Source organism: Talpa europaea (genome assembly GCF_964194135.1).
Source record: "Talpa europaea genome assembly, chromosome: 4".
Taxonomy (NCBI): domain Eukaryota; kingdom Metazoa; phylum Chordata; class Mammalia; order Eulipotyphla; family Talpidae; genus Talpa; species Talpa europaea.
Window position 1 is genome coordinate 143,005,126 of NC_140070.1, and position 7,791 is coordinate 143,012,916.

Sequence of the window (7,791 nt, forward strand, 5' to 3'; positions counted from 1 at the left end):
CCCCGTGCGGGCAGTGCCTTCCAGCCTCAGCATGGGCTGAGGAACAAGGGCCAGCTGTTCCACTTTCAGGAATTTTGTGAGCTGGCTGTTAAAACTGCTGTTAAAGATGGAATTATAGAAACATCATCTAAAAAAGCAGAGGCAGCAACTTCCCTATTCCTCCCCCTGGTGCCCGGCGTCCGGGGCGTCTGTAGGCAGAAATGGGGGGTTCTGCGCGTTGTGCCCCAGCTCTCCAGCATCACAGCGGCAGCTTGGACTTGGCAGTGGTGGGAGTATTTACACCACAGAAATTGGGAAACGTACCCCCAGCCCGAGAATCTGTGAAACCTGGAGTTTGTCTGTAGGAGAAGCAGCTGGTCTGACGCTCTTCATACCCTTCCCGCCTCCCGGGAAGTGACTTCACATTTGAAGGCTGAGGGGGCACTTGACCCACCCCCGCCTCAGGTGGTTTCTGCTGAGTGAGCTCCATCCCTCTGCTCTGTTTGGCCTTGATCTTGCTTCGCTGCTGTGGTACCTTTTGGCCTCAGCCAGGGCTGCCCCCTTCCCTGCCGTGCTGGGAAGAAGGCGCCGCTCAGCACGGGCCCGGCCTGCTGGCCCCAGGGCAGCCCAGAGTCTGAGCTCTGCTTTCCCCATCTACAGGGCCCTTCTCTGCCGAAAACCAAGGACAGGCCTTCCTGCCCCAGCCAGGCCCTGCCCCTGGAGGGTGCAGGTAAAACCAAAGCAGGTATTTCTGGGTGTCAAAGGAGATACTGCCCTGAGGGATGACTCCAAGCCCAGGCAGGGCATCTTGCCTCCCTGGCGGGATGACCAGGCTTGAGAGGGCCCAGCCCTGACCGGGCCGTGAGGGCCTCGGCCCAGCGGTGGGCACTGGTTGCCCAGCTTCTGTGGCAGGACACCTCAAAGGGAAAGCCTGTGCTTTCGAACATGGGCTCTTGTGTCCAACAGAGGAGTCGTTGTTCTCGGCAAGTAACTTGGAACTGCAGTGACTAAACACCATTCTGTTCTCTAAGATCCCCCCTCTGTTTTTCAAGTTATGTATAAAGGCCTTTTGCCTAATTCCTCAGCCCTCTATTTCAACTTCTATTTATTCGGTGTGATAGAAAGGTCTTAATTTAGGTCTCCTGCTACCAGTTCCAAGAAACCTGCCACCCGCTCCAAGCGTCGTGTCCTGAAGTGCCGCCTCATTCCAGCCGGGTGAGCCAACGGCCTCTGAAAACAGAAAGCAGTTGAATAGATGGACACTGCTCCAGGCGCGGAGCCCGTCCCCCTTCCCGGTGAGGAGGCTCGTCAGCCCTCGGGCCTTCCTGGGCCATGTCTCCTCTCTGCCTCGTGTCCCCGCTGGGGCCTGTGCCTGGGGGCCTGTGCCTGGGGGCCGGGCCTCGAGCCCCTGTGCCTTCCCTTCTGCCGGGAGCCCTGTGCGAGTGGGGCGTGGTGGGGGCCTTCGTGGCTCCTGTGTTCCTTCAGCCTCGCCAAGGCTTGACGGCGCGGGACCAGGAGAGGCGCTGTTCTCGGAGCTGAAGGACAAGGGAACCGAAGCGATGAAAGGCCCTTCCTCAAGTCTTCGCCTTGAGGGGACATGAGGGGACATGGGTGTCAGTCGCTCGGTAGCGCCGTGATGTGTCATGGCCCCCACAGGAGAGCGGCGTCGGGCGAGGGGTGAGAGGCAGGGAAGGGGACCTTGGGGTGCAGGCCCGCAGGGCCCTGGAAGGGGGCTGCGGAGACCGGAGAAAAGGCCGCAGTCGGCAAAGGGAAGGCGGGAGCAAGGCCGCCGAGGGCGGAGCTGCTGGCCGCCGAGGGGAGGGGAGGACACTCCTCTGTCCCTTCACCCCTTAGTTCCACTGTCCGCCCGCGTGGATGACGCTGCGGGGGACACTCGCGTGGAAGTTTCGTGTGGACGGGTTCCTATTTCTTGGGGGCATAGGCCCCACGGTGGAATTGCTGGGCCGTACCTTCTCGAGGAGCTGCCAGGCTGCTCCCCACGGCGCCCCTTCCGCCCGCCCGCGGGGGGTGAGCTTTCTGCCCCGCACTCCTTTGTCAAGGGGCATGTGCGGCCGCGTCCTCAGAGGCAGCCTGTTTGCGGAGCTCTTACCCTTCCAGTCTTGTTAACAGGCCTCAGGTGGGAGGACGCCCCCCTCGGCCTCGAGCAGAGCTGAGGAGGCCCGTCCTGTCGGGGCCTCCCTGAAGTGGCCGAGGCGGCAGGGCCGCTCAGCTCCAGTGCTTTGCGCTGCTCCGTGGTGTCCAAACCTCCACTCGTCCCCCAGGCCCTGGTCGCTGCCCCTCCCAGGCCGCGCGGCAGCTTCTCGCTGGCCGAGGCCCAGGAGAACCTCTGTCCCCGGGCAGGCTCTGTCCCCGCACGCTCCAGCACCCCGCCCAGCGGCCCCGCGCGCCTCATCCCCCGGGAGAACCAGCTGCTGTCCGGGCTTTCCGTGGTCACACCCTGCAAAGCGTCCCGAGAAGCCGCGGTGGTGAGGTGGCCCTTCCTTCTTCAAGCATCACAGTCCCGTCATAGTCCCATGATGTCCCCAGCCGATCCGTGTCCACCTTCCCGTGTGTCCACTTCTAATTTTTTTTGTGTGTGGGAAAGGTTGACGCCGAACCTTCCATGCTGGCCAGCCCCGAACATCCCGAGGGGCTTTAAAAACAGCGCCTGATGCACCCCTGGACCTTCGCCTTCCTCACTGTGACCTGCTGCAGCGCAGTCACAGCACCTGGGTGGGCTGAGCCTCGGTGAGGTGCAGGCGTAGCCCGAGGCGCAGACGCCCTGCAGCTCGCTCTGTGTCAGGGGACTTGGGTGAGACGCAGCAGGGTGGAGGGGAGGTTCCAGCTGAACCTGCCAGACTCGGAGCGAGAACTCTGCTGACACCTGGGTCACTCCTAGGCTGCTCTTCCGCGGGGTCTCCCACGCAGAAAATAAGAAGCTACAGAATAATTGAATGAGTAAGTGTGTGTTCTCCCCTCGGAGGCCAAGGAGACTCATTGTCTATGTATTTCTGCCTTTTTCTTTTTCCTCAAACGGTCAAAGGATTTTGTTAATAAGGTCTTTGAAAGGATTTTTTAAAAAGATTTATTGATGCATACAAGGACTGGGGTACAGGCTGGGGGCGGGGGGATGCACCAGAGACAGAGCGGGGAGCAAGCAGGCAGACTGACTGACACACACTGCTGAGGGGAGCAGAGGGGAGTCCGGAGAGGTCTGCCTCGCCATGTGGGTATCTCCCTGGCCGGGGATGGAACTCGTGCTGCAGAGGCCGCGGACAGCATCCCCGGGCTGTGCTCAACCCCTGCGCCACCAGGAGGCCCCGGTCAAAGGATTTTAGATTTATGTTCTGGGGTTAAACTCTCATAACCAACACCACCGCCTCCCCTCTACCCCCCCTCCCCGCACCCCGCTTTAAAGGACGGAGATTTTCAGTAAGTGAAGCCTCTGGTCAGGTCACCCTGACCGCCCAGACGAGCAGCTCTCCCGCCAGGGCCGGGCGGTTGGGAGGGGGCGAGTGACTGTGCAGAATGGAATCTGCAGTTTGTCTCCAAGTTTCTGCCTTTTAGGCTCTGCCAGTCTGGGGCCAAGCCTGTGAGAGCGGAGCCCAGAGAGCACCTAATAAGGCACAACCCTCCAGGCCGTGGCCAGCGCTGGAGCTGGGGAGGGGGACTAGCCAGGCCTGGGAGGGGCCCTGGTGCCCCGGGAGCGGCCCCGGGAGCGCCCCGGGCTCCCGGCCTCCCAGGCTCCTTCCTGCCCTTGCTTTGGCCTCCAGCTCTGCTCGCCCTGGCGGGCGGGCGGGGCTGGGCTGTGGCCGCTGTGGGCCTGGGGAGCAGCCGGAAGCCTGTCAGCCCAGGGGAGCCAGGCTCGGCCAGCCCCTGCTCGGTTAGGTCTTGAGGGGCCAGGCGGAGCCGGAGCCCCTGCAGCAAGTCTCTGCCTGAGGGGAGGGGAGGGGTAGAGGCAGGGATGGGGCCTGGGGCTCTGGAAACGCCTTCCTGTCTGGCCAGACGGGCCACACCGCTCCAAGCATCTCTCACCCCCCCGGGCCCCTGCAATCCGAGAGGTGGGTGGCACTCGAGCAGGCCAGCGTGGCCCACGGTCAGTCTGGCCTGGCCCTGGGGACGCTGGGTACACCCCAGAAACTCGCTCGGGGCCCCTGCTGAGCAGTCTGGGTGGGGTCCCCCTGCTCTGTGTTCTGCGCTTCCTCCCAGGACCAGCGGCGCCTGCGGGAGCCCGTCCCGTCGCGGTGTCCCTGGGAGTTTCCCGCCCGCGGATGGCAGCGCCCTGGGAGCAGCACCTGGGACCCGCGGGCTGAGCACATCACGGGACCAGGCCTGGGGGACACTTATTCACGGGGTAACCCCCAGTGACGGGCGTCAGTTGGTGGGGTTCGTGGCGGCCAGAAGCACCTGTGCGCCTTCGCAGGGGAGACCGGCGTCCCCCCCCCCCCCCCCCCGGGGCTCTTCATCCTCGGCTCCTCAGAATCCCTGGAATCCTTTCGGCATCTTAGATCCAGGATCCCCAGACCAAGCAAATCAGACCTGAGGGGTGATCCCCATTACACAGGGCGTAACGTGCGTGCTGGGGAGCTGTGCTCCAGGACCCCGGGCGAAGGACACCCCCTCCATGAGGCTGTGGGTCCGCGAGGTCACAGGAGGGGCCCCGGCCAGACGCAAGGCGGCCTGACAGCAGGAGGGGAGCCCCGAGGGCAGAGAGAAGGCGCTGTCTGGCCCGCAGAGGCCTCAGCAGACACCCCCGGACCCCTTCCCGCCCGCAGCTCTGAGGAGCGCCCCTCTGGGGGTCACAAGGGATCCCGTCCTGGCGGCCCGAGCGCTGGGCACCAGCCCGCGTCTCTTTCCAGACAGCCCCGCGCGGGGCTCCCGTGGCCGCTCCGGCCGGGGGCAGCGTCCTTCGCGCGGGCAGCCGCCCTGGACCAGGGCTCGCGGGGCGCGGCCACCCGGGGAGCGAGCGCCTCGACTTGGCCTCCGCTCGGCTCCCTGGGCCTCTCTCTCCAGCGCCCTCTCAGTCGCAGCCCGGCCTTCCATCCCGCAGCGGCGTTTTGCTGCTCCTGGATGCTGTTTTTAAACCTCATTTTCCAAGTGGGGGCTTTGCTGGCCCCCAGACATGCGAGCAGCGCGTGGCCTTGCAGCTGCAGCTCGGTGCGCGCGTGGCCCTGTGGCCGTGGCGGCCATGGAAGCCTCGAGACGGTCGTGCCCGCACGGGGGTCATTTACTTTCCCTTCCAACCGCTTGTCTTTCAATTCTGCTCCTCGACTGGCTGCGCCGGCTCCAGCTGCCGCGGCCAGGGGTGCCCGCTTCGCCCCGGCGTTGGGAAACAGAGGTGGCTTTCCCCATGGCCCGCGTGGGAGCTGTGCGTGTTTCGTGGGTGCCCTTCACCCGGCGAAGGACGCGGCCCTCACGTTGCCAGCGCGTTGCAGCCAATAGTCACAAAGCCCCGGCTCTGTGCCATGCCCTAGGGAGCGTCTAGAAGCTTCCTAGCTCTACAACGTGAGGCGAGCTCCTGAGCCGGGGAGGGAAACTTACTCCCCGCGGGGCCTGCCCCACGTCCGAGGCGGCGGTTACATGTGGCGGGAAAGCACCGCCTGGTGAGTGAGGCCTGGCGCAGCGGAGCCTGGCCGGCTGCCCACGGGAGCCACCCGCGCGGGCTGAGCCCTCCTGACCGACTGGGCACGTCACGGCGCTGGGCTTCTAGAGGGACACTGCGCAGCGCGCCGGGGCGCAGCCGGGGGCTCGGGGCCGGCCGCTTGGACTCCCGAGTCAGTCACACCAAGTCAGACCCGCAGACGGGGGCTCTTTGGGACGAGCCGCCATGGTTCTTGCTTGAGCCGGTTGGGGTGACCTCGCCGTGCCTCGGTTTCCTCGCCTAGAAGGTGGGGACGTCAGGCCATTCACCCACGTAACCCCCACGACAGGCGACGGCTCGGCCGGGACCCTCAGGAATACTCAGGAGACTCTCCTGCCGCTAGAGACTCCGACAGGGAGGCCGCCTCCTCCCACCCTCCTGCCCGCCGGCCCGAGGGCTGCACCTGCCGCCTCCCGCCCGGTGCACCACGTGGGTGTTGGCGCGAAGGCCCCGAGCCGTCCCGTGGCCTCCCCAGGGCTCGCTGAGCTATAGCAGCTCTTCCTTGCCGGCCTCACTCGTTTCTGCTTTTCAGAGCCTCCTGCAGCCTTCACCCGCTTGGCTCCCGCTCCAGGCCCCCGGGACGCCCGGGTCGCGCCTGCCTTCGCCAGGACTTGCTGGCGTCAGCGCGGGGAGGACGGGCCACTCCCTCACCTTTAGAAAGTGCTGGTGTTGCCTTGTAGTGCTTCCCTTCATCTGCACGGTGCGTGTGTGTGTGTGTATGTGTGTGCGTGCGTGTGTGTACGCGCACACGCAGATTGTACGCGTGTATACAAACTTCTCCATGCGTGTGTGCGTGCACGTGTGTGTGTGTACGTGCACACGCAGATTGTACGCGTGTATACAAACTTCTCCATGCATGGGCGAGGTTAAGGGTCAAGTAGTAGAGAAAGTAAAAAAGCTGAAATAAAGAAAATAGAATCTGTTCCTTCGTATCCCTGTGTCCCAAAGGCACCCCCCAACCTGAAGGAGCCTGCAGGGTTCCCAGAGGTCGGGGGGACACGCCCTCCCCACATCCACACAGGCGGGTCTGCCGGCGCCTGCGGACGCCCTTCCTCGGGTTACACCCGAATCTCCCAGGCGAGCACGTGTTCGCCTGCCTCGCCCTGGCATGGTGCGGGGCCCACAGTGACGTAACAGTCTGATTTCCGTCCCACTCGGCAGCTGCGCGGCCGGCCGGCCTTCAGGCAGGCGCACGAGGGACGACGCACAGCACGTGCCTCAGCCGTCCCCAAAGGCCTCATGTAGGTTTTTTCTTTTTTCATTAAAAATGATTTTCTACCTTTGAAATTTCCCAGAAAGTAGGTCTTGGCTTCCTGCCGCTCGCGCTGAACTGCAGGCCAGAGCTGGACAGCTGCTACGGGGAGACCTAGACTGGAAGGCCCCGCTGCACCCCCTTCTGCATGCGCCTCACTGGCGAAGCCCTGGGAAAGCAGCCCCCGAAGCGGGCGGCCCAGGCCCTGGACACTGTCCCAGGCCGCCCCGGGCCTCCAGCCTGGCCTCGAGGGGGCGGGAGCACTGGGAAGGCCAGGCAGGCTGCGGAGCATGGGCGGCTGACGGAGGGGAGACGTGCCCACGGACTGGCCTCACGCTGTGCCCACGGACTGGCTGTGCCCACGGACTGGCCCCACGCTGTGCCCACAGACTGGCCCCACGCTGTGCGCAGCAGGCCAAGGAGAAAGTGGCCCCGGCCACTTGGCCCGGGCAGGCCCCGAGGGCAGGTTGGGGCAGGCAGGCTCCTCAGGCCCAGGCGGCACCGTGGCAGTGGCCCCACCACTCGGGCCCGCTCGGCCACCACAGGCGAGGACACGGCTCTTCCCTGCGTAACCTTGCATTTGAATTTATTCTGGAAACGTGGATTCTGCACCAATTCCCGAGGCTTCAGAAACCCCACGCCAGCCACCAGCACCCAACTCAGACACTTTTTTTCCGGTTTCCTGAAAGTCTTGAAGTTATCGTGAAAAATGTTAGAAAAGAACTATGGAACTGAGTAGAAAAAGGCTACAGGCCCCCCCCAGACACACCCCGCAGCTGCCTCGGAGGCCGTCCTCGCGTCTCTGCGGGCCGCGACTCACTGTCCCGTGGGGCCCTTGGCTGGGGGCCCTGCTGTGCCCACCAGGGGCAGTTTCCTTCCGTCCCCAGATACCACTTTCCAGAGATGCTCAAATTGCTGC